We start from the raw sequence: 27,597 nt of genomic DNA on the forward strand, positions 1-27,597 counted from the left end.
ATGTACCCCTTCACTTCGCCCCTCTTTCGCACTAAGACTATAAATAGACCTCTCCCTCCTCCTAGTTAGGGTTAGCATTGGTTTAGCTCATATGTGAGATAGAGCTTTGCTCATCCATACGGATCTGCTCCTTGAGAGAGACCGCGACCCTTCTACAGAGAAGATCCACGTTGGATTCAAGACCCCCCTCTTGGGTGGCCCCATCAAGACCTCCTCACGGAGAAGAACCAGTTACCTCTTGTATCGTCCCTTGTTGACTTTGGATCGTGTATCTTCCCTTGTGTTTTGAGGATCTAGCACATGTGTAATCGAATCTTGTTGGCTTGAGTGATTCTCTTGTGTTTTCCCTCGTGTTCTTCGTGTTCTTCGTTCGGATCCACTCCTTTCATGAAAGACCAGCCATCTAGGGTTCCACCCTACATCAAGAAGGGCCCATACGGATTAATGAATGCCATTGTGGCCTGATCGGATTCCTTCATCTTAATTTGATGGTATCCAGAGTACGTGTTGAGGAAGCACAGTGAATCATGTCCTGCGGTTGCATCAATGATTTGGTCAATGCGGGGTAATGGGAAGGGGTCCTTAGGGAAGGCCTTGTTGAGGTCTTTGAAGTCGACACAAAGGCACCAGGATTTGTCCTTCTTTGGCACCATGACCAAGTTTGCTAGCCAGTCTGGGTGTTTGATCTCTCTGATGAACCCGGCCTCAAGTATTTTGGCTAGTTCCTCTCCCATAGCTTGTCGCTTGGGTTCGGAAAATCGTCGTAGTGTTTGCTTGACTGGCTTGAACCCCTTTATTATGTTGAGGCTATGTTCGGCCAGTCCGTGTGGGATTCCTGGCATACCCAAAGGATGCCAAGCAAAGACGTCCCAATTCTCGCGCAGGAATGCTCTAGAGCGGCATCGACCGTCGGATCCAGTTGTGCTCCAATGGCTGCTGTTTTATTAGGATCCATTGGGTGAACTTGAAATTTGACTATTTCATCTACTGGCTTGAAAGAAGTGGACTTAGGCCTCTTATCGAGGATTACATCGTCTCTGTCCACTGTGGAGTGCGGAGCGGTGAGCTCCTCGGCCGCGAGGGCCTCGGGTAATGCCTCGAGGGCCAGGGACGTGGTTTTGTTTTCAGTGCGGAGTGCTATGTCTGGATCACTGGTGATAGTGATAACTCTGTTGGGCCCGGGCATTTTGAGTTTCATGTACCCGTAATGGGGTATGGCTTGAAAGCGTGTGAATGCGTCTCGCCCCAACAGGGCGTGATATCCATTGTTGAAAGGTGCCACGTGGAAGATTAACTCTTCGGACCTGTAGTTCTCCGACGTGCCGAATACCACATCGAGTTTAATTTTCCCCGAACATCGCGCTTCTCGACTGGGGATAATGCCTCGAAAGGTTGTACTGCTCTGATCGATGCGGCTCTTGTCCATTTGCATTTTATCGAGCGTGTCCTCATAGATGAGGTTTAGTCCGCTGCCGCCATCCATGAGCACTTTAGTGAGCCGAAAGCCGTCCACGATTGGGTTTAGGACCAAAGCGGCTGGTGCTCGGACTAATCAGGCCCTTGGTTCGTCATTAGCGTTGAAAGTTATCGCCATATCATTCCAAGGATTTATCGCGGCTACTTGGTGGACTTCGGCGAGGTCGCGGAGCGCCCTTTTGCGCCGATTATTTGAAGAAAAGGTCCCAAAGACCGTAAATACATTGAGATCGTTATCCTCCGAAGAGTACTTCTCTGGGGTAGTGTTGGTGAGGATGGCCTCACTGCTCTTAGCCACCTGCCGGAGTACCCAACATGCCCGAAGGCTATGTGTTGGTTCGGAATTTGGTATCGTGTGTATCCGACAAGGCTTGTCGAGACATTCATCAAGGACAGTTCTGTGTCCCATTAAGGGCTTAATTTTCTTGTCCGTGGAGTGATGATTAGGTGCCCCGTGAGGGTGCATCCTTTTTGCCCATCCGGTGGGTGGCTTAAAGGCAGGCGGTTCCCACCGGGTTGTATGGGCTTTCCATGTACTTTCCATTGCGCAATACTTCTGTACAATGTGTGCCAAATCTGTAAAGTGCCGTATGCGGCATCGATTGAGGGCATTGAGGATCCCCTCGTCCGTACAGTTATGGCAAAATACTGACACCGCGTCATCGTCGCAGCAATCTTAGGTCGCATATGTCCGGAGGACCGGAGTTTCTTGGGGAGTATTGCTTGTGGTGGGTGAGCGGGCTTAAATCCGAACCCTGACCCACTGTGGGATCCAGTTCTTGAAGAATTTCTGAGGTCACCGGCCTAGGATCCAGAGTGTCCTGGGGGTTTTCAGGCTCAACGCCAGATTCTATGTTTGGAGGATAGATGGTCTCTTCTCGAAGATGGGTGTCTGGCTCGCAAGGCTCGGAGATCCAAACATAGCTTGTTCTTAGCATAGGAGGAGAGGTATCCTCAACTTGCTCCTCCACAACTGTCACCAGATGGGTAGCAGGTGGGGACCTGATTTCCCTCTAATCGGGTTTAAGCCCAATCAGATCATAATCTGTTGCGACCCCCAGGGCAGCAGTGCGATCTAGCAGTTCGTTCAAAGACGAGATATCTGTCGGATCCATCTTATCGACGTTTTCGGGGCTGATGCGGGGATGATTTTTGGCAATCTGGGGGACCGCCTTAGGCTTAACGGCCGAGCAGGCACCCATGGTGAAACTGCCGAGCTGGAGGATCTGCCCAAGAACTAGGGCCCTTCCAGAGGTGATTTTGTTGTCAGCGACAAGGCGAGCCATCGATCCTTCTATTGACGACACAGAGGAACTCTCAATGAAAGCACCAATGTCGGTGTCAAAACCGGCTGATCTCGAGTAGGGGGTCCCGAACTATGCGTCTGAGGATCGAAGGTAACAGGAGGCGGGGGACACGATGTTTACCCAGGTTCGGGCCCTCATAATGGAGGTAACACCCTACTTCTTGCTTGATTGACTTTGATGAGTATAGGGGTTACAAGAGTTGATCTACCTCGAGATCGTAATGGCTAAACCCTTGATGTCTAGCCTGTATGATTTGTGATTGCCTCCATGGACTAAACCCTCCGGTTTATATAGACACCGGAGGGGACTAGGGTTGTACAGAGTCGGTTTACAAAGAAAGGAAACTACACATCTGATCGCCAAACTTGCCATCTACGCAAAGGAGAGTCCCATCCAGACACGGGGGAAGGCCTTCTGTCTTGTATCTTCATGACCCATCAGTCCGGCCCATGTCACATAGTCCGACCATCCGAGGACCCCTTAATCCAGGACTCCCTCACACATATGTTCACATCCTTGATTTCAGGAGGAAACTGTTTTTGGCCTCCATTGCTTGGCCTAGAGGGTCCATCCTCGTCCTCACTAAGAGGCTGGCCTTTGCCGGGGTTCTCGGTTGCAATCTTGTCGGCCTGCTTTATGACCTAGCATTTCCAGTTTGAACGATTGACGGGTTTGTCTGAAGTGCCATGAATTTGGAAAGGCTTCTCAACGATCTTCTCCATTGTAGATGGGCTGTCTTTGTTCCCTTTAAAGGTCTTCTTCTTCTGACCATTGCATTGATTCCTGAATCCAACATTCACAGTCGCCTCGTCGACGTCACTATTTTTGACTTCCCGTTTTTGTCATGTACTTCTGAGGTGTCGGGGTCTCCGCCATTGCTACTAATACAAGCCAACCGGCTATCCTCTCCTGCACAGAACCAGGACGACATGGTCTTCAGCTTATCCTGTCCGAGCTATCGTGCCAGCCATTCATCATGAATGCTGTACCGGAAGGCAGCAATCTCCTCTGCATCAGGATAGGCGACAAATTGGTTCTTCTTGGCCAAGAACTAATTTTTGGAAATATGCCCTAGAGGCAATAATATTATATTATTATATTTCCATATTCTATAACTGTTATGATCCTGGAATATGTGATTTAGTGGAAAGCTGCTAGGCACGTGTGAAATGATAAACGGATAAAATAAGGGTTTTTACGAAAGCCCCTAGTTCCTTAGTTGTGCTCAGTTGTCCCCACGCTCTAAACTTTTGCTCAATTTTCCCCACCATCTTGTCTAAAACTCTCACAAATGGTCAAACTGGACGTTTGTTGTCGGGTCAATGGCTTGGCCGTTAACTGCTTACGAATGGGGACGCTCAGGGTTGGGTCCTCCTTCGACCGTTACATGCTGACGAGTTGGGCCTGAAGGAGACACGTCGGGGCAGTTTGTGTGAAACAAATCGAGCCACTCCTACACCGCCTCGTCCCGCCTCCGCCATCGCAGCCATCGTGCCTTCCACCCTCTAAACCTATTCTGTTTGTCGACAATGCCGCGCCTCCGCCACATAACCCCCCCCCCCCCCTCAATCTGGGATTAAGAAGCGATGTCTGGGAGGACACCCTCCGGCCCATCGACCATGGAGATGATTGGGTCGAATCAGAGGAAGATAATTCATGGAATCCATCTGGGTAAGCATCATTTCCCCTTGAATTGATGAGCAAACTCGTAAATTACGCAGTATTTGACCACTAGTCGCTCGAATCATACCATTTTGGGTTGCCGAATTTTTCCGACCTAACAGCACCCTTTTACAATCGAATAAGATTGATCCCGCGCTTGCTTTTTGGCTGGCAGTTAGAATGGAAACTAGTGTTTTACATGGTGCTAACTGCATATGATCTCTGGATTTTTCTACCCAAAGGTGGTAGAAACCAACATTTTGTTCAAAGATTTTAGTGATGTACTCCTTTCGTGTATCACTGGAGCTCTGCCGATGCTGTTGAACTGAAATATTTCAACAATAGCGAGCAAAGATTTCTCCCACTAACTTGCGATGGGCATCTAGAATTGCTATTTAGTTTGAATGCTGACAGATGTTTCGATAAAATCCGCATCGATGTAGTTCAGCCACGCAAAGAACAAGACAAGGGGAAGAGTGTTCATACATCATTTGTCTCTGATAATAACGAGCCCTCGACACTCCTTGTAGGTCGAGACGAAGTATACCTAGTGGTTTTGAAAGCCACAACATGTCTGCCGCCGCTAGTAGTGCCACTTCTCCTATCCCTTCTGCAGCCACTGTAGAAGTACATGCAGAGGTAGATGAGGAAGTGCCTCAACTTGATGATGATGAAGGGATGATGTACCCCGAACTAGTAGATACAGTAAGTCAACACACAATGGAAGATGAATATCCGGAGGATCCCAGCAGTCATGGTAGATTTGATGACACTGATGATGAAGAGAGGGATGAGAACATTGACAACTTAGTTTTAGATGAATATGATGGTGATGACATGCCAACAATTGAGTGGAACAGGGAAGATCCTCAGCTTACACCAGGCACCATATTCGAATCAAGGGTGGACTATCGTAATGAAATGACTACATATTGCATTCTCACTAAAAATAATTATGTGATTGATAGGAGTGAACCAACAAGGTTCACTGTTTGTTGCCCATATGATAGGTGGAGGTGGAGGTGGAGGCTGCATGCATCCTGTATCCTAAAGAGCAAATTGATTTAGGTATTACACCTCATTGTGGATTTCATTCATTCTATTTTTAGGTCATTGTGTAATGTTTCTTAATTGTACTTTATTTTGTTTCAGATAAAACAAAACCCACACCAGCACATTTGTCCACCTGGAGGGGGAGGGGGACTAAAAAAAGCTGGTAAAGACTAGGTGGGTGGCAGATACACTCTTCGATTGGCTGAGAGAAACACCAACACTTGGTCCAACCACACTCCATGGGCAGCTTTGTGAGAAGTACAAAATTGAGATACCTTCCATGAGGATTTTCTATGGTAGGGAAATGCTCTTGACAGGATAAATGGTCCATGGAATGAGAGTTTTCAGTTACTTTATACTTACAAAGCTGAAGTGGAGATGGCTAGTTCAGGGAGTGTTGTAGAGATTGACAAGCATACAGTTTCATAGAAAATAAGAGGGAATTCATTTGAAAACGAGTGCTTCAGGAGTGCTTTTGTTTGTTTGAAGGCTTGCTAGCACTAGTTTCTGGATGGTTGTAGACCCTATTTGGCTGTCGATGCAACTGCTTTCAATGGAAGATATAGAGGAGATCTAGTAGCAGCTTCTGAAGTTGATGGACACAACTGGATGTTCCAAGTTGCATTTGGTGTGTTGGAGGCAGAGTCCGAGGAAAGTTGGGTCTGGTTTCTGCAGCAGTTGCACAACATTATAGGTACACCCCCAGGTTTTGCTATTCACTCAGATGCTTGCAAAGTTTTTAGAGACTATAGTAGGAATTGTATTTGGCCTCCAATTCTCCTTTTTAGGGATGTGGGTAACATAAATCATGTTCACATCCTTGATTTCGGGAGGAAACTGTTTTTGGCCTCCATTTCTTGACCTACAGGGTTCATCCTCGTCCTCGCTACAAGGTTGGATTTTGCCTGGGTTCTCAACTGCAATCTTGCCGGCCTGCTTTATAACCCAATTGTTCCGGTTTGAATGATTGGCAGGTTTGTCCAAAGTGCCATGATTTTGGCAAGGCTTGTCGAGGATCTTGTCCAACGTAGATGGGATTTCTCTGTCCCTTTAAAGGGCTTCTTCTTCTGGCCGTTGTGTTGATTGCTGAATCCAACATTCACAATCGCCTCCTCGGTGTCACTTTTGTTGCCTTTATGGCAATGCTTATTGTTGGGAGCCATTATGTGCCTTCATCATAGCCGACCAATTATATCCATTAAGAATGCTAGCTTTCAGCTTTACCCGTCTGAGGTGCTAACATGAATGACGCGTAAGCAACAATCATAGCGGTGCTCCCTTTTAACCTTAGCGGAACGATCGGGAACCTAAGGGGCAAGCACAGGAGCCAGGCAACCTAGCTTGGCTAAATCTTAAGTCAAATCGGTGGATATTTTGGCATTAAAGACGATACAATATAAGAATGGAAAAGACACATGCTTGAGGGAACATGCTTTATTTAGTCAAATCCCACAGGGTGGTGTAAGCCATACATTCGAAGATATAGCCGAAGTGCGCAAAGGAAAAACTTGTGTTAAATTTAAATGAAAGTTATGTACATAAGGTAACGAAAGGAAGGAGATGCTTGATTTAACCGTAGAAACATTGGAGCAGTGTTAGGCTCTAGACGCCCGTCTGTCGGGTCCCGAATGCGATAAGCCCCTCCAACGAGGACCTGGTCAATTATGACCACTGTTCAAGATATCTTCCGGTATTACGATAAATCAGCCGATCTATCGCTTACCGTTGTCTGACCGATAAGATAAATCGGTCAATAAATCAACTGATATGCCAATAAATTGGTCGATTTACCCCTTATCATGGGTCGACCGATAAGTTCCCGATAAGCGATATCCCCAACATTGATTATGACTGGTCCATCCCATTTAGGTGATAGTTTATGCTCCTGCTTTTCTAGATGGAGCCTCATGACCAGGTCTCTGATACGTCTCCAACGTATCTATATTTTTTTATTTTTCCATGCTATTAATTATCTGTTTTGGATGTTTCATATGCATTAATATGATATTTTATATTATTTTTGGGACTAACTTATTAAACTAGATCCCAGTGCTAGTTTCTGTTTTTTCCTTGTTTTTTAGTTTTATAGAAAAGGAATATCAAACGGAGTCAAACGGAATAAAACTTTCGCGATGATTTTTCTTGGACCAGAAGACACACCTAGGACTTGGATATGAAGTGAGAAGAGTCCCGAGGAGGCCATGAGCCACCAAGGCGTGCCCTAGGGGGGCGCCCCCTGGCTTGTGGGCCCCTCAGAGCTCTTCTAACCCTAATTCTTGGCCTATGAATTCCCAAATATTCCGAAACGACCAGAAGCGTCCACCAAACTACTTTTCCGCCGCCGTAACCTTCTGTTCCCGTGAGATCCCATCTTGGGGCCTTTTCCGGCATCCTGCCGGAGGGTGATTCGATCATGGAGGACATCTATATCTACTCTATTGCCCCTCTCACTACAAGAAATATGGTCGATAGTGACCCACCATTTTGGTCAATAAATCGTCGTTGTTTTCAACATATGACCTTTTTTTGACCAAACTGAGTAGGTCAATGGTTGGCCATCAAGAATAAACACAGTTTTGGTCGTAGTTTTTACGACCAAAATTATTAAGTCATAGTTTTTAATGACAAATTTTTTGATCAATACCAGGATCTGATGTGGCATCAGCCACGTGGCCACCAGATCTGACGTGGCATTGGTAGTGATGATATAAAATTGTCATAATTTCTAGCAAGCCAAGCCCAATAAGGCTGGCCCATAAAACTTTATACACATTTATTTTACTGGGCCAAAGCCCATGTCCGATCCATTATGTATTATTAGGTCGTTTAACCTTTTTAGACCTGAAACTGTACTACAAGTAAAGTTCAGTGAAGAATACACCACAGATTTAAATTAGACAAAATATCTTTTTGAATATCCCAGCACACAAAAAATAAGAGTACACACGCCATAAAACATAACACAGATTTAAATTACACAGATAGCTTTTTGAGTATCCCAGCACACACAAACTAAGATACACAGCCAAGAAAAATGGTATTACGAAAAACATAGCCTGTTACACAACAACAACATGGCTCCATTATCTTCGTCTTTAAGAATTCCGAGAAGCGTTTCGTCCTGGCATCAGGAGGGGCAACACATGAGAAGCAAATTAAGCATAACATGAAATAAGAAAAATGCAGCAAGCTGAGAGTAGAATGCAGACAGTGTATATAAGCAAGTCACATGGATGCAAGCAGTGAGCATTTTAGAGAGTTTTATGTGGCTGTGTGGCCCAGCTTTTGTTTCTTCCATAAAACAGGTTAGAAATATTAGGCACTAGTAAGTTAAAATTCATATTATATCATATTGTGTAAACTCTCCACCTCCTAAAGAGACTCCAACATCAGAAGATCATACTAATTACTAAAGTCCAGTTCTTTTGCTGCCTTCTAGAATAAAACTGCAATAAGTTGCCCCCTACCCAGCTTATTCTAGAAAATTATTTACTTAGAAGCCTACTGTTGTCACACATGCATTAAAGTGAAGTATACAGGTTATACAGTCTTTAAGAAATTACTACTTATGAGATCTAGAAGGAATGAAGATAGATGAAGGGTTCATCATGTGTCCATGAGAAAAAGCAAATGTTAAAGACCCAAAGGGGTATTAGCAATACTAATTGCCAAATAAAACCAATTGAAAGTCCGTAATATTATGATCTTCAATGCTTTAAAATAGAGAAAGACCAAGTTCATGTGCATCGATTCTCCCGCATCCAGCTGACTGTTGCATCAGAAGAAAATGAAGAACATGTTGGAATCTTGACAATAGTTCACGCCCAGTACAACAAACTGGAGCAAAAGTTGCAAAGAACACGTGCAGGGCTGATCTTATTACTTAACTTGTAGCATCAATAGGTGCAAGAAGCGCATACACAAGGAGATTAAGCAAAAGCAGAATATCCTCCTATTTTGGAGGATATCAATCAAAGGCGACCAAATGGAGGATTACCAGGTTGGACGAGTAGACACACATACGGTACTTGTCGTGCCGGCAAATCGCATACTCAATGTGCTCCTAGATCTGATTCACCCTCCCTTATTTTCTTTGGACGAAAAATTCATTTCCATTTTTCTAGTGCCCAAAATGAGTTTTTTTGTGAAGGACCTACCATATATTTGTTGCAAAATTGGACCAAATCGTTTTTCTTAAACACTATGTCATATTTAATGTACAATTAACCAAATGGTTGGGTGTCAAAAGGTTTGATACACCTCTCGTCAAAAGACAAATTTTTGCCGATTCAGCTGGAAGTGGGTCAAGTTTGAACTACAGCTGCCTCATAGTTTGCTCATGATTTTTTCCAAAAATCATTTTTAGATACAAAAGTATCTATTTAATCAGAGAAACATCAAAAGTTTTCCAAGATTCAACCACTAGCTAGGAACGGTCATGCCCGCTGTTTTGACCGCATTTTGAAATGGACATGCGAAATTAAAAACAAATCAAAAAATTGGAAAACCTTGGCATTGTGTCATTATATGTGACCAAGATACCAGGAAAAATAAAAAACTTGTAATACAGCAATTATTTTTAAAAAGTGTTCTCAGAAATGAGCTATCATGTGTGAAGATCCATGGCTTTCAAGCCAAATGATCAATCTTATGGCCACATTCATGGCATAGTTTGTTCAAATGATCTCATATTGTTCACAAGGGTGCATCTTGGAATGGCAAACAATGTTGCCTAAGGAATTTTTCATTTTCTTCGGACGAAAAATTCATTTTCCATTTTTTGAGTGGCCAAAATGAGTTTTTTGTGTAGGACCTACCATATATTTGTTGCAAAATTGGACCAAATCAATTTTATAAAATATTAGGTCATATTTAATGTATAATTGACCAACTGGTTGTGTGTGAAAATCTTTGATCCACCTCTCGTGAAAAAGACAAATTTCCGCCGATTCAGCAAGAAGCGGGTCAAATTTGAACTGCAGCTGCCTTACAGTTTGCTCTTTATTTTTCCGAAAATGAATTCTAGGTACATAAGTATCTATTTAATCAAATATAAATGGTCTGGTGCCAAGACGTCGAGGTTTGGACGATGGCCGAAGACCCCAACTCCAGAGCGCGTAAACTGGCGTGGTCATCGCATGACCGTGGAGTTGCCACACGTTCTGGGCGACCTAGGCATGTCTGGTGGGTTGGACCCTTCCCCGGGAGGTGTTAGGAAGAATAATACAATAGAAGAATCTCACGATGAGACTAAACTAAGCTCAAACATGAATTAGCAACCAAGTTTTTGATTAGCGGTGGGGAAAATGCACATGGCCAATGGGCCTGACTTTTTTCTGAGGGTGATCATCTAGTAAGGAGACTTTCTTGGTAAATTTGCAGCTCAAATGGAGGAGCCTAGGTGGCACTTCCTTTGCAAAGTACTACACTGGACAGAAATATCGATGTTGAAGCTAGGCTCAAATGAATGAATGGATTGAGCTGAAATATTGTGGAGGATGGTCATTTGGGCAGAGAAAAGCTCTATAAAAATTTGATACCATTTGGACATGCCAAAGTGGTACTTCTTTCACAATGCTCTTCTCTAGATAGAAACTTGAGAAAAATATTGAGAGGAATTGACTAAATTAAATGCATCATTCACATCTTAATGACCATTCTATGCAATCAGATAACAACCTTTTGGCCACGAATTGTCACAAGATTATAGGGTTTGGACCCCTCTAGACTCTTCATGACAAATTTGTGAATTTTTGTCATGGATCAATGACCAATTAAACCGCCGTCAATATTTTTAGTCATAATCGAGCATTTTTCTTGTAGTGTCTGATGAAGGGTGAGTAGTTCACCACAGACCTACAGGTCCATAGCTGGTAGCTAGATGGCTTCTTCTCTCTCTTTGATCTTCAATACAATGTTCTCCTCGATGTTCTTGGAGATCTATCCGATGTAATCTTCTCTTGCGGTGTGTTTGTCGAGATCAATGAATTGTGGATTTATGATGAGATTATCTATGAATATTATTTGAATCTTCTCTGAATTCCTATATGCATGATTTGATATCTTTGTATTTCTCTTCGAATTATCAGTTTGGTTTGGCCATGTAGATTGGTTCTTCTTGCAATGGGAGAGGTGCTTAGTTTTGAGTTCAATCTTGCGGGGTCCTCACCCAGTGACAAAGTAGGGGTAGCGAGGCACGCATTTGTATTGTTCCCATCAAGGGTAAAAAGATGGGGTTTTCATCATTGCTTGAGTTTATCCCTCTACATCATGTCATCTTGCTTAAGGCGTTACTCCATTCTTATAAACTTAATACTCTAGATGCATGCTGGATAGCGGTCGATGTGTGGAGTATTAGTAGCAGATGCAGGCAGGAGTCGGTCTACTTGACACGGACGTGATGCCTATATTCATAATCATTGCCTTGGATATCGTCATAACTTTGCGCTTTTCTATCAATTGCTCGACAGTAATTTGTTCACCCACCGTATTATTTGCCTTCAAGAGAGAAGCCTCTAGTGAAACCTATGGCCCCCGGGTCTATTTTCCATCCTATATTTTCAGATCTATGTATCAAAAATACCAAAAAAATCTCGCTGCAATTTATTTACTTTTATTTTGTTTTACGTTTTAGTAATATTTTATATCTATCTCTATCAGATCTCACCTTTGCAAGTAGCCGTGAAGGGATTGACAACCCCTTTATCACATTGGGTGCAAGTTTTTGATTGTTTGTGCAGGTGCATAGAATGGGGAATTGCTTGTTTCTCCTACTGGATTGATACCTTGGTTCTCAACTGAGGGAAATACTTATCTCTACTTTGCTACATCACCCTTTCCTCTTCAACGGAAAAACTAACCCAAACTCAAGAAGTAGCAGTCTCCTACATTGAATTCCTTTGACTGGACTTCCCTGCTTTTATAGCATCATGCCTGCTGCTGATAGATCACGAATCGTGTCCGAGCTACGCTGCACTCCTCCTCTAGGGCATCCAAGGCGTCTTGTTGATCAAGCTGTGACGACCGGTTTTCGAATAAAAATGTTTATTGAGAAACCGATCCTTTTTACGGACCAGTAGAGAAGAATCCTTCTCACTGGTAGACAATTTCTTGATCACAGAAGAAGAACCAGGAGTGCTAAATATAATACAAGGTTGAGCGGAGACTGCTCAAAAATTTATTACAAGCACGCCGATATTATACATAAAGGCGGATATGGTGGCATAACTACCGACTCGCAATAAAAGTGGTGGTGGATATGTCACAGTGAAGTGGGTGACATGACTCTTGAACCTAACAGCTCATCGAGCGTCAGAGTGAGGCTCGAGGATTCTTATTGTGGGTGGCGGAAGCGTATATAATACAAATGACCAAAATCCAGGATCGCACGGGACTGACTGGGACTCCTCTAGGCGTCGGACTCACTATCAAACTCTTCATCCATGAGATCGCCTTCGTCCACATCTGGCCAAATCAACAAGCCAGGTGAGTACTATGAAAGTACTCGCAAGACAGTTTGGACATAAGATATAACAAATGTAAACATGATGCACATGAGCAGAGTAATAATGCGCCTTCTGATAGTAAAATAACAACGCATGGGAAGTAAAAAGGAAGTCGGGCGGTAGTCCTCCCGAAATCCCAATGTAATACTGAAAGCCAATCGAGTGTCTGAAATGACTCCTCGAAAGGGTACGAATAAATTAACAATGCCACAATCGGGCGTCAGGGCGACACCACATAAAGGGCTTATAATGGAATATAAACGACAGTGCGTGCCACAGTCGGACGTCTGAACGACATCACGTAAAGGGCTTATTTCAAAAGTAAATAACAAGAATGCCATAGTCGGACGTCTGAGCGACATCACATAAAGGGCTTATATCAAAAGTAAATGACGAGAGTGCCACAGTCGGACGTCTGGGCGACATCACATAAAGGGCTTATATCAAAAGTAAATGACGAGAGTGCCACGGTCGGACGTCTGGGCGACATCACATAAAGGGCTTATACCAAGAGTAAATAACAAGAGTGCCACAGTCGGACGTCTGAGCGACATCACATAAAGGGCTTATATCACATAACTTGATATACCAGCAACTCATGAATTTAAATCACCTCAAGGATATACTCAGGTACGAAATAATAAACTGGTTAGTCCATCAACAGGAATAACACTCAACCGGGTTTACCACTCAAGTTTGTTCACCGGGGATTTCCAGGAGACTGACACGGGGACTGACATGAATATGGATATGTTGGCCACGGTCCTTGACCATGGACGCGATGACTCGGAAGGATTTGACTCTGCAGAGCTTGTACTCTTAACCACAGCCAACGGATTTCAGTAGTCACAAGGGACTAGCTCCGTTTACGGTATTTTATGAGAAACACATCTAACCAGTACACACCCATTCAACATTCCGCTGCCAGGAATCACCCCAAGCAACGTTCAAGAAAAACCTTGAGACGGGGAGGCTACAACCTCGCGTAGCATGGGATCAAATTTATACCGTGCGCTCTAAGGGGTGCCCCCCTCTCGGTCCCAACCGGAAACACCCATGCCCCCTGACCAGATGACTGGCTTTAATCCAGGGCCATGGAACCCTCATCCCGACCCCACTATTTGGTGTGTACAAGGAAAGAGGTTAGCAACTTACTAAACCGTATTCTTTGCAGAAAACATGTGGCAGCACGAAGGGGAAGAATGGTAAGGTGGCTCAGTCCACGTTAGCGTCGGAGTTTATCGGATGACATAAGACTGGCATGCTACAACGATACCATCTTGCTACCTTTCATGTCACCACATGATCAGGTCATCTCTCATCAAAGATCGCAGTAACTTCGAAGCACACGGTTAGTTACCTTGCATGCAACGTAATACTCACCGATGCTCATATGCCATGTACAAACCATCCAAGCAAACATGCAAAACACTCATCATATCAAAGGTTCAAACATGCTTGCCTGGTTCGGAGAAGTCGGAGTCTAGCTCTGCGAAGTTCGCGGCTCCGTCACCTCCTCCGGAACCTACGGTATAACGAAACCGTATACTAACGTGAAAATCGTTGCGCGTATAAAATAATTGTTCCAAATTTTTTCCAAATAAATACTATAAAAAACTAGACAAAAATATAAGACTGATAGAAAAAGAATCAATCAAAAGGCATCTTCTGTTAAAAAGATATAAGGGTTTTAGTCCAAGGACTAATCTGTGATGGAACAGAAAAGAACCAGGGACTTGTTTGAAAAAACAGAAAACGGTTCGGTAAGAAATACGTCAGCCCAAAAGGAAAACACGTTTTGCCCGAAGGCGCTTTCAGAAAACGGTTCGAGGGAGAAAGGAGAGAGGCTGATGGGGGGTCCCACCCGTCAGGTTCAAAACTTCCAACGGAGCTCGCCGGCGCCCGAAGGCTACGGTGGTCGCCGGCGTTGAACCACGGCGGGGCAGAGTGATCGAAGGGTACCTACAGGTTCAGGGTGTTCTTCCGCATCGGTGGGTGGTGGACTTGACCGTCGGAGAGCACCACGTTGACGGCGACACTATCTCCGGCGGACGGTGGTTCGGGCGATGGTGGAGCTCTCCGGTGGGTGCTGCAAGCTTCAAATTGATGCGCGGGTCAGAGATGTGGATGCCCTAGGAGGCTACTGACAAGAGTTGAGAGGTAGGGGTGCATGCACGGGGGTGAATCGAGCTGGGTCCCGAAGCGGGTCGAGGCGGCCGGAGATGGGGAAGAAGACTCCCTCGGGGCTCTTCCAGTGGCTTGGCATGGTACTAGTGGTGTGCAGAGGTGGTGCGGGTTCGAGTCCGAGCTCGGGACCTCCTTTTATAGGCGATCCGAGGGGGTGGCCGTGAACAGGATAACGCGGGCGAGAAATTACGGCGAGGCAGAGGTTGGGCAGGGGGTTTAGGTGGCTAGGCATCATCGTGGTGGATCACTGGCACCGTTCCTCCGCTAAACCTCGGTCGGGCTTGGTGTAATACGCCGGTCCTCGACGGAACGGTCGTATGGGCACGGCGGCGGCAGGGAGCGCGCTCTGCGCCTACCAGTTCACGACGACGGACCTGCAGCGTGCACGGGTGAGTGGATGGCCACGCGGTGGCCTCTGGTGGCTTGGGCGGCGCTGGACGGCGCCGTCCAATGCTGCGCCTCTCTGGCAGCCGCAAAGGGTGCTGCTGCCGTCGCTCACGGGGTGGCGCACCTCTACCAGCTCGTCGCCGACGCCCGCAAGCTTCCAGGCGATCGTGCGGCGCGGGGATAAGAAGGAAGCACAGGGCGCACGGCGCCACCGCGGCTACTGGCGAGATCGAGAAGGGGTTCTGAAGAAAACGACAGTGGCTCACTGAAACTGTATCTCTGAACTTCTGAATTGACAGTAATAGTGTCCTTCAGGTGTTCGACGAAATGATTTGGCATGAAGAAATTTTTTTCTGGAGCTGGGACTTGGTGAGGTGACCTATCCATGCATCCAGAGGCTGCCTGAATTTTCTCAGATTTTTAGGAGGAGAAAACAAATGAATTTCATCAAATTTGACAAAAATGGTCCAAACTTGCAGCAAGCAGAATTTGAAATATTTGAACTGGGGACCAGTGGATCATCATGGATCTTGGTTGAGCGCTCTAAGGACTAGCCAGGGAAATTTGTTTGGAGGCAAAACTCAAAGGAGAAAAGGTAGTTCCTTTGTAAATCTCCAAGGGTCAAAATAGAGGACAGAAAAAGATTTTGATAAGAAATAAATGGAAGTAAAATCATGGGGGAGTTCAACTTGCTGGAATTAAAGTATATCTTGACACAAAGAGGGGAGATGGCTCTTGGGAGGGGATTTCCACTTAGGTCATGGCAAGAGGAGATTTTTGAAGGGGAAGAATCACTCAAAATGCCATAGGGCTATTTAAAAAGAAAAGATTTTCAAAAACTTTTCCAAATGAAAAACATTTGTGTTGAGTCAACATAAGATGGAAAAACCTCCAAGACCAAAGATCAAGTCTTGGGTAAATCCCAACAAAATACTTGTCATAAAAGAAATTTTTTTGAGAGGGAGAGTTCTTTAGAAGAAAAATTTAAAAACCCTCCTTCAAATCAAATAAAGATTTTGATAAAACCAAAATAAAAATTTTGGGTGTCACAACACCTACCCCCTTAGGAAAAATCTCGTCCCCGAGATTTCAGCTGATCCTCAAATAGATGTGGGTATTCTGCCTGAAGAAAATCCTCTCTTTCCCATGTTGCTTCATCCTCGGTGTGATTGCTCCACTGAACCTTGAAAAATTTAGTTGTTTTCTGACGGGTCCTCCTTTCAGACTCTTCCAATATTTTTACTGGTCGCTATCTGTAGGTGAGGTCTGGTTGCACGTCAATGCTCTCATGAGGTACGTGCTTTTCCGGGTTGCTTACACATTTTCTCAACTGTGAGACGTGGACCACGTCGTGGACGTCTGATAGCTCTTTGGGTAGGTCCAGCTGGTAGGCTACTGTGCCTCTTCGTGCAATTACACAGAAGGGTCCAATAAATCTTGGGGCTAGCTTCCCCTTAATCTTGAACCGTTGCAGGCCCCTCATAGGAGACACTCGTAGGTATACGTAATCACCGGGTTCAAAGCTGACCTCACGATGTTTTCGATCGTAATAGCTCTTTTGTCGGCTTTGAGCTGTCTTGACTCTGTCCCTGATTTGTTTAACTTTCTCCTCGGCTTCCTTGAGCATGTCTGGGCCGAAGATACGACTGTCACCTGTTTTTGACCAATTTAGTGGGGTACGACACCTCCGTCCGTACAATGCTTCAAAAGGTGCCATTTGCAAGCTGGCTTGGTAACTGTTGTTGTATGCGAACTCGGCATACGGCAAGCTTTCTTCCCAACTGGATCCATAGGTGAGCACACAGGCTCTCAGCATGTCCTCTAGGATTTGGTTCACGCGTTTAGTCTGTCCATCAGTCTGGGGGTGGTACACTGTACTGAATGCTAGTTGAGTGCCCAGAGTTTGTTGTAAGTGATCCCAAAATTTAGAGACAAATTGAGTGCCTCGGTGGGATATTATAGTCTTTGGGACTCCATGCAAACAAACTATACGGGAGAGATAAAGCTTAGCAAGCCTCTGAGTGGAGTAGGTCGTCTTCACGGGAATGAAATGTGCCACCTTGGTTAGCCTATCTGTGATGACCCATATGGCATCATTCCCGCATTGTGATCGAGGTAGTCCGACGATGAAGTCCATTCCAATTTCGTCCCATTTCCACTCAGGTATCCTGTTTGGCTGTAGTAGCCCTGCTGGCTTTTGATGCTCGGCTTTAATGCGCTGACACGAATCACAACAAGCAATGAATGTGGCTATATCCCTTTTCATACCGTGCCACCAAAATCTTTCTTGAATGTCGTTGTACATTTTGGTTCCTCCAGGGTGGATCGAATATGGGGCGGTGTGGCTTTCGGTTAGGATTTGTTGCTTGAGTTCCTCAATGTTTGGTACGCAAAGTCTGTCCCCGTACCATAATATTCCCTCATTGTCTGTGATGAACTCTGAAGCCTTGCCGAGGCTCATTTTTCTCTTTATACCTTCGATGCTGGGATGTCCACGCTGAGCCTTCTTAATTTGTTCCATTAGGGTGGGTTGTATCTCCAGATTTGATATGTTGCCCTCAGAGACTATCATCATGTTGAGTTTAGCGAACTCCTGCTGAAACTCAGGCCTCAAGTTCGGTGGACTGTCGTTGCCCGAGCTGGGGTTTCGACTAAGAGCATCTGCCACTACATTTGCTTTCCCTGGATGGTAGTGAATGCCGACATCATAGTCCTTGACCAATTCCAACCAGCGTCATTGTCGTAAATTTAGCTCTAGTTGCGTGAAAATATATTTAAGGCTCTTATGGTCCGTCTATATTTCACAACGATTTCCCAGTAGAAAGTGCCTCCACTCTTTGAGTGCATGGATGACTGCTGCTAGCTCCAAGTCATGAGTAGGATAATTTTCCTCATGCTTCCGTAGTTGCCTGGAAGCATACGCGACGACTTTGCCGTCCTGCATCAATACGCATCCGAGGCCCTTCCGGGACGCGTCAGAATACACTTCAAAACTCTTGTGTATATCCGGCACAACCAAAACCGGTGCTGTTGTTAGTTTCTTTTTGAGTTCTTGGAAGCTTTTCTCGCACGCTTCCGTCCATACAAACTTCTTGTCTTTCTTGAGTAATTGTGTCATTGGTTTTGCCACATTGGAGAATCCTTCAATAAACCTTCGGTAATATCCAGCCATTCCTAGGAAACTCCGTCCATCTGTTACGTTGGCTGGTGGTTTCCAGTCAAGTATGGCTTTGACTTTTTCTGGGTCTACGGCCACGCCTTCTTGGGTCAATATATGGCCCAGAAAACCAACTTGTCTTAGCCAAAATTCGCATTTGCTAAATTTGGCGTACAATTGATGTTTCCTTAATTCTCCCAATACAATTCTGAGATGTTCAGCATGTTCTTCTGGTGTCCTTGAGTATACCAGAATATCGTCAATGAACACCACAACAAATTTGTCCATGAATTTCATAAACACTTTGTTCATGAGGTGGACAAAATATGCGGGGGCGTTCGTCAGTCCAAATGGCATTACTGTGAACTCATATAATCCGTATCTGGAGGTGAATGCTGTCTTAGGGATATCTTCTGTCCGTACTTTTAATTGATGATATCCCGATCTTAAATCAATTTTTGAGAACACCTTGGCTTGTGCGAGCTGGTCAAACAAATCATTTATCCGTGGCATCGGATATTTGTTTTTGATGGTGACCATATTGAGAGCTCGATAGTCTATACACAACCTCAGTGTCCCATCCTTTTTCTTGGCGAATAATACTGGCGAACCCCAAGGTGAGGAGCTGGCTCGAATAAATCCTTTGTCCAGTAATTCCTTTATTTGCTTCTTCAATTCTACCAACTCTGAGGGTGCCATTCTATAAGGTTTCTTATAGATGGGGGTGGTGCCAGGTGCTAGTTCAATGCTGAACTCTATCTCTCGGTCTGGTGGCATGCCTGGTAGTTCTTCGGGAAATACGTCGGGAAACTCGCACACCACTGGAACTTTTCTCAATTCTGAAATGTCCACTTTGTTCAACTTTGGTTGCCGTGACCGTGGTCTCTCTTGAGCTGTAACTTTTATTGTCTTGCCGTGATGATGAGTGAGAATCACAGTCCGATTGAAACAGTCAATAAATCCCTTGTTGGTGGTTAACCAGTCCATTCCTAGGATAACATCCAGTCCTTTATTTTCCAACACGATGAGATTAGCCTGAAACTTTAGTCCTTCAAATTCAATAATCACTCCTTGGCAGTAACTCTGAGTGATCTGCTTATTCCCGGGGGACTTGATGATCATAGATTTTTCCAAAGGAAGTATCGGAAAACCATGTTGTAAAACAAAACTCTTCGAAATGAACGAGTGAGAAGCTCCAGAATCAAACAAAACCGTGGCAGGTATTGTGTTGACAGGGAACGTACCGAGTACAATGTCTGGGGCATTCTGTGCTTCTTCCTTGGTCACATGGTTCAGGTGACCCTTCCTGTGATTGTTGTTGGGATTGAAATTGTTACGCTTGGGGGCTGGATTATTCCCACCATTGTTCGGCTTGGGGGCCGAGTTCCTCGGCTTTGGGCACTGCTTGGCATAGTGACCTTCCTCTCCACAAGCATAGCAAGTGACCCCTGGGCGGTACGTGAAGTCCTTGTCCCTTGAGTGAAACTGTCTGGTTGGCCTTAGAGCAGTAGTCGTGGATTTTCTCGATTCGTTCCTCTGAACATCAGTCTTGCTCCGGTTGTTGCGAGCAAGAGTCGTCTTGTCCCTTTTTCGCTTATGAATATCCTCCAGACTGCGGCGCTCATTCTCCAAAGTAATGGCCTTGTCAACCAGAGTTTTGAAACCTGGGAAAGTGTGTACGACCAGTTGGCATTTTAGTGCTGGTGCCAGGCCGTCCAAATTTTTTTCCATCCTTTTGTTCTCAGTCATATGCTCATCGTAGGCATAACGAGATAGCTGGGTAAACTGACTGTTGTATTCCGTCACTGTCATGCCTCTCTGCTTGAGGTCATCAAACTCTCTTTTCTTGATTTTTATAATGCTCCTGGGGATGTGCGCCCCACGAAAACCTTCCTTCAACTCTTCCCAGGTGATGTTATGTTCACTGGGATGCATGTGTAGGAAGTTTTCCCACCATGCGGCAGCTGCTCCAGTGAGGTAGTGAGGTGCATAAAGCACCTTCTCATGATCTGAACATTGAGCAATAATCAACTTTCTTTCGATGTCTCGAAGCCAATCATCGGCTTCAAGCGGCCTATCAGTGTGAGCGAACGTTGGAGGACGTGTCTTCTGTAGTTCAGACAACTTGGAGTGCGGTTGGTATGGCTCACGGTGAATTCCCATATTGATGATGTGATTCATCATCTCTTGGTGCTGCTGCTGGCTTTGTTCGAAAAGGCGGCATACTTGAGATAAGGCTGCCTCGCTGTCCTGTTGACTAGACTGCCCCTGTGTGAAGTTGTTGCTTGTCTGTGTTCCATAAACTTCTTCTGGTGGATTTGGCATGGAACGAGTCCACGGACGAGACATTTTCCACTCTGGGGTATTATTTTGCAAAACTCATGAGAAGAACTGTGTGGCACAAGGAAAATTCTGCAAAGGCAAAATTTTTGAAAGACCTCAAGATTTTTCAAGAAAAAATATTGATTGCGCACGGAGAAGGACTGCTCAGTACATATCTTACACGCGATACGCAAACATACGATACATCACTCAGGATGTGCGTACACATTCCTGACATGTTATTTAGGCTAGCACACTCCTCCGGGATCCTACATGATGCGCGCACAAACTACTGCAAACCTATGTACATATAAAACATATCATACAAACGGGTACATCACCCGGCTGCTAGGCGCACTCAGTCGGAGATGGTGAAGATGTCCTTCTGCCTGCCGAGGGTAAGGCCCAGCGGTGCTGGGGACTCAACCTCCACCTCCTCCCTAATAGGCTCCAGGCGCGTATCACTGTGTTGAGGAGATGGCGCGGGTGCGACAGGCGGTGCAGCTCTGACTGGAGTGGGAGCAATGACCTGGTCGAACTCCTCAGTGGTAGGCAGACAGCGAGCGGTGGCCAAAATGGCAGGTGATTAGGATGCTGAGGACGAGACGAAAGTCAGTGGCGGAGCCATGTGGAGAAGCTCCCTCCTGTTGGCAGAACAGCCCCGAACTAAGTCCATACGGGCAGCCACAAGATCGTCCACGAGGTTGTCGAAAGCTGCCTCCAGAGCTTTGAGATACTCAACAAGCATCTCGATAGCTTCATCTCTTTCTCCCCTATGGCAGGCGAATGCATAGTGACAAGTATATGGCACATGGCATGGGAGGTAGCGGTAGCGACGAGTCTTCATCGCAGGAAGAACATCCCGAAGACGAGCTATTGCCTCGCGGGCGGCCATCTGCATGGCATGCCTCTCCGTAGGCATGGCCCTTCCCACAAAACGAAAGTGGCGAGACGCAGAACGCCCTCCCTTGAATTGCACCACGGCCTGGTGCATAGACACGTCGTCGCTGAGCTTGTGCTGGTAAAGTGTGAACTCTGGACGAGTCGACTGGCCCGATCGTGAGCTTGGTGATGGAGACGAGAAGTTTGACAAACCCCTCGGGCACATTAGTGAACACCCGAGTCTCGCAGTCGTTGCCAGCCATCTACAAAAGTAGGCAAAAATTCTGAATAGTCAAATCATAAATTTATGATGACCAACAGAAAATAGCTACATCTTGCAAAATGCTGAAAAAGCACTAAAACGCTAATAACCGATTAGCGATCGCACCTAGTGGCTTCCTACAGTCAGCCTGGCTCTGATACCAAGCTTGTCACGACCGGATTTCCAATAAAAATGTTTATTGAGAAACCGATCCCTTTTACGGACCAGTAGAGAAGAATCCTTCTCACTGGTAGACAATTTCTTGATCACAGAAGAAAACCAGGAGTACTAAATATAATACAAGGTTGAGCGGAGACTGCTCAACAATTTATTACAAGCACGCCGATATTATACATAAAGGTGGATATGGTGGCATAACTACTGACTCACAATAAAAGTGGTGGTGGATATGTCACAGTGAAGTGGGTGACATGACAATTGAACCTAACAGCTCATCGAACGTCGGAGTGAGGCTCGAGGATTCTTATTGTGGGTGGCGGAAGCGTATATAATACAAATGACCAAAATCCAGGATCGCACGGGACTGACTGGGACTCCTCTAGGCGTCGGACTCACTATCAAACTCTTCATCCATGAGATCGCCTTCGTCCACACCTGGCCAAATCAATAAGCCAGGTGAGTACTATGAAAGTACTCGCAAGACAGTTTGGACATAAGATATAACAAATGTAAACATGATACACATGAGCAGAGTAATAATGCGCCTTCAGATAGTAAAATAACAACGCATGGGAAGTAAAAAGGAAGTCGGGCGGTAGTCCTCCCGAAATCCCAATGTAATACTGAAAGCCAATCGAGTCTCTGAAATGACTCCTCGAAAGGGTATGAATAAATTAACAATGCCACAGTCGGGCGTCAGGGCGACACCACATAAAGGGCTCATAATGGAATATAAACGACAGTGCGTGCCACAGTCGGACGTCTGAGCGACATCACATTAAGGGCTTATATCGAAAGTAAATAACAAGAATGCCACAGTCGGACGTCTCAGCGACATCACATAAAGGGCTTATATCAAAAGTAAATGACGAGAGTGCCACAGTCGGACGTCTGGGCGACATCACATAAAGGGCTTATATCAAAAGTAAATGACGAGAGTGCCACAGTCGGACGTCAGGGCGACATCACATAAAGGGCTTATACCAAGAGTAAATAACAAGAGTGCCACAGTCGGACGTCTGAGCGACATCACATAAAGGGCTTATATCACATAACTTGATATACCAGCAACTCATGAATTTAAATCACCTCAAGGATATACTCAGGTACGAAATAATAAACTGGTTAGTCCATCCACAGGAATAACACTCAACCGGGTTTACCACTCAAGTTTGTTCACCGGGGATTTCCAGGAGACTGACACGGGGACTGACATGAATATGGATATGTTGGCCACGGTCCTTGACCATGGACGCGATGACTCGGAAGGATTTGACTCTGCAGAGCTTGTACTCTTAACCACAGCCAACGGATTTCAGTAGTCACAAGGGACTAGTTCTGTTTACGGTATTTTAGGAGAAACACATCTAACCAGTACACACCCATTCAACATTCTGCTGCCAGGAATCACCCCAAGCAACGTTCAAGAAAAACCTTGAGACGGGGAGGCTACAACCTCGCGTAGCATGGGATCAAATTTATACCGCGCGCTCTAAGGGGTGCCCCCCTCTCGGTCCCAACCGGAAACACCCATGCCCCCTGCCGGATGACTGGCTTTAATCCAGGGCCATGGAACCCTCATCCCAGCCCCTCTATTTGGTGTGTACAAGGAAAGAGGTTAGCAACTTACTAAACCGTATTCTTTGCAGAAAACATGTGGCAGCACGAAGGGGAAGAACGGTAACGTGGCTCAGTCCACGTTAACGTCGGAGTTTATCGGATGACGTAAGACTGGCATGCTACAACAATACCATCTTACTCCCTTTCATGTCACCACATGATCAGGTCATCTCTCATCAAAGATCGCAGTAACTTCGAAGCACACGGTTAGTTGCCTTGTATGCAACGTAATACTCACCGATGCTCATATGCCATGTACAAACCATTCAAGCAAACATGCAAAACACTCATCATATCAAAGGTTCAAACATGCTTGCCTGGTTCGGAGAAGTCGGAGTCTAGCTCGGCGAAGTTCGCGGCTCCGTCACCTCCTCCGGAACCTACGGTATAACGAAACCGTATACTAACGTGAAAATCGTTGCGCGTATAAAAAAATTCCAAATTTTTTCCAAATAAATACTATAAAAAACTAGACAAAAATATAAGACTGACAGAAAAAGAATCAATCAAAAGGCATCTTCTGTTAAAAAGATATAAGGGTTTTAGTCCAAGGACTAATCTGTGATGAAACAGAAAAGAACCAGGGACTTGTTTGAAAAACCAAAAAAAGGTTCGGTAAGAAATACGTCAGCCCAGAAGGAAAACACGTTTTGCCCGAAGGCGCTTTCAGAAAATGGTTCGAGGGAGAAAGGAGAGAGGCTGACGGGGGGTCCCACCCGTCAGGTTCAAAACTTCCAACGGAGCTCGCCGGCGCCCGAAGGCTGCGGTGGTCGCCGGCGTTGAACCACGGCGAGGCAGAGTGATCGGAGGGTACCTACAGGTTCACGGTGTTCTTCCGCGTCGGTGGGTGGTGGACTTGACCGTCGGAGAGCACCACGTCGACGGCGACACTATCTCCGGCGGACGGTGGTTCAGGCGATGGTGGAGCTCTCCGGTGGGTGCTGCAAGCTTCAAATTGATGCGCGGGTCAGAGATGTGGATGGCCTAGGAGGCTACTGACAAGAGTTGAGAGGTAGGGGTGCACGCACGGGGGTGAATCGAGCTGGGTCCCGAAGCGGGTCGAGGCGGTCGGAGATGGGGAAGAAGACTCCCTCGGGGCTCTTCCAGTGGCTTGGCGTGGTACTAGTGGTGTGCAGAGGTGGTGCGGGTTCGAGTCCGAGCTCGGGACCTCGTTTTATAGGCGATCCGAGGGGGTGGCCGTGAACGGGATAACGCCGGCGAGAAATTACGGCGAGGCAGAGGTTGGGCAGGGGGTTTAGGTGGCTAGGCATCATCGTGGTGGATCACTTGGCTTGGTGTAATACGCCGGTCCTTGACGGAACGGTCGTACGGGCACGGCGGCGGCAGGGAGCGCGCTCTGCGCCTACCAGTTCACGACGACGGACCTGCAGCGTGCACGGGTGAGTGGATGGCCACGCGGTGGCCTCTGGTGGCTTGGGCGGCGCTGGACGGCGCCGTCCAACGCTGCGCCTCTCTGGCAGCCGCAAAGGGCGCTGCTGCCGTCGCTCACGGGGTGGCGCACCTCCACCAGCTCGTCGCCGACGCCCGCAAGCTTCCAGGCGATCGTGCGGCGCAGGGATAAGAAGGAAGCACAGGGCGCACGGCGCCACCGCGGCTACTGGCGAGATCGAGAAGGGGTTCTGAAGAAAACGACAGTGGCTCACTGAAACTGTATCTCTGAACTTCTGAACTTGACAGTAACAGTGTCCTTCAGGTGTTCGACGAAATGATTTGGCATGAAGAAATTTTTTTCTGGAGCTGGGACTTGGTGAGGTGACCTCTCGATGCATCCAGAGGCTGCCTGAATTTTCTCAGATTTTTAGGAGGAGAAAACAAATGAATTTCATCAAATTTGACAAAATGGTCCAAACTTGCAGCAAGCACAATTTGAAATATTTGAACTGGAGACCAGTGGATCTTCATGGATCTTGGTTGAGGGCTCTAAGGACTAGCCAGGGAAATTGTTTGGAGGCAAAACTCAAAGGAGAAAAGGTAGTTCCTTTGTAAATCTCCAAGAGCCAAAGTAGAAGGCAGAAAATATTTTGATAAGAAATAAATGGAAGAAAAATCATGGGGGAGTTCAACTTGCTGGATTTGAAGTATATCTTGACACAAAGATGGGGAATGGCTTTTGGGAGGGGATTTCCACTTAGGTCATGGCAAGAGGAGATTTTGAAAGGGGAAAAGATCACTCCAAATGCCATAGGGCTATTTTAAAAGAAAGATTTTCAAAAACTTTTCCAAATGAAAAACATTTGTGTTGAGTCAACATAAGATGGAAAAACCTCCAAGACCAAAGATCAAGTCTTGGGTGAATCCAAACAAAATACTTGTCATAAAAGAAAAAAATTTGAGAGGGAGAGTTCTTTAGAAGAAAAAATTAAAAACCCTCCTTCAAATCAAATAAAGATTTTGATAAAACCAAAAGAAAATTTTTGGGTGTCACACAAGCTCGGCTTTCCATTCCTTGTACACGCGTACCCATGGTGATTTGTTAATTATGTCACAAGGGAGTACCCCCTCGGCACCGTATTCCATAAAAACGGAGAATACGTGGTGGATTGGTTTGGTGTGGTGCACAATCCCCATAGGACGAAATCGAGTTCCTCTACCCATTTGCAATCTTCCTCTTTAAGGAAGCGTACCAACCTCTGTTTGATGCCACTCATGCATAATCGAGCTTTACGCCCATTTTTTTGCACCATGCCTGCACCTCCTTGGATGTAAAATTTGTCCCGTTGTTTGTTATGATACTATGAGGGACACCATAACGGTGTACCATCTCAGATATAAACTCGACTATCGGGGTTGCTTTAGCCAAGGTTACTGGTTTTGCCTCGATTCACTTGGTAAACTTATCTACTATGATGAGTAAATACTTATTTTTCTTTGACCCTCCCTTAAGTGGGACAACCATGTCGAGCCGCCAGACCGCAAAAGGCCAGGTGATCGGGATGGTCAGAAGAGCTATTGGGGGCATGCGAATTTGTTTGGCGAATACCTAGCAACTGGGGCAACATTGGACGAGCGTTTTGGCATCGGCCCTTGACGTTGGCCAGTAAAAGCTAGCCCGGAATGCCTTGCTGACCAAGGTCCGAGCAGCGGCGTGATGTTCGCTCATGCCAGAGTGTACCTCGTTGAGAAGCATTCTTCCTTCCTCCTCAGGTATACACCATTCGAGGGCATCCATGGCGTTTTGCTTGTAGAGCTCTCCCTCATGGACTTTGTAGGCTTTAGATTGCCTTATGATCCGACATGTGTTGGTTTGGTCCTCGGGGAGCTCTTTGAGGAGTAAGTAAGTGAGGAGGGGTTCGGTCCAGGGTGCGATAACTGCCATGACCTCGTGAGCCGAAGTTGCTTCCTGAATGGGTGAACCTCCGATTATGTCCTGCTCCGCTTCATCCTCGGGTGAGGTAAATTGCCTCGCATCGTTTGACTCCGACGTTGCTTTATCGTCTTGCCAGACCACAAATGGCTTGAAAACCATTCGAGGAAGGTGTTCTCGGGGACCTTATCCCGTTTGGCACCCATTCTGGCTAGGATACCGGTGGCTTGGTTGCTAACGCAGGGGATGTGATGGAATTCCATCCCTTCGAA

Source organism: Triticum aestivum, chromosome 3D (genome assembly GCF_018294505.1).
Source record: "Triticum aestivum cultivar Chinese Spring chromosome 3D, IWGSC CS RefSeq v2.1, whole genome shotgun sequence".
NCBI lineage: Eukaryota > Viridiplantae > Streptophyta > Magnoliopsida > Poales > Poaceae > Triticum > Triticum aestivum.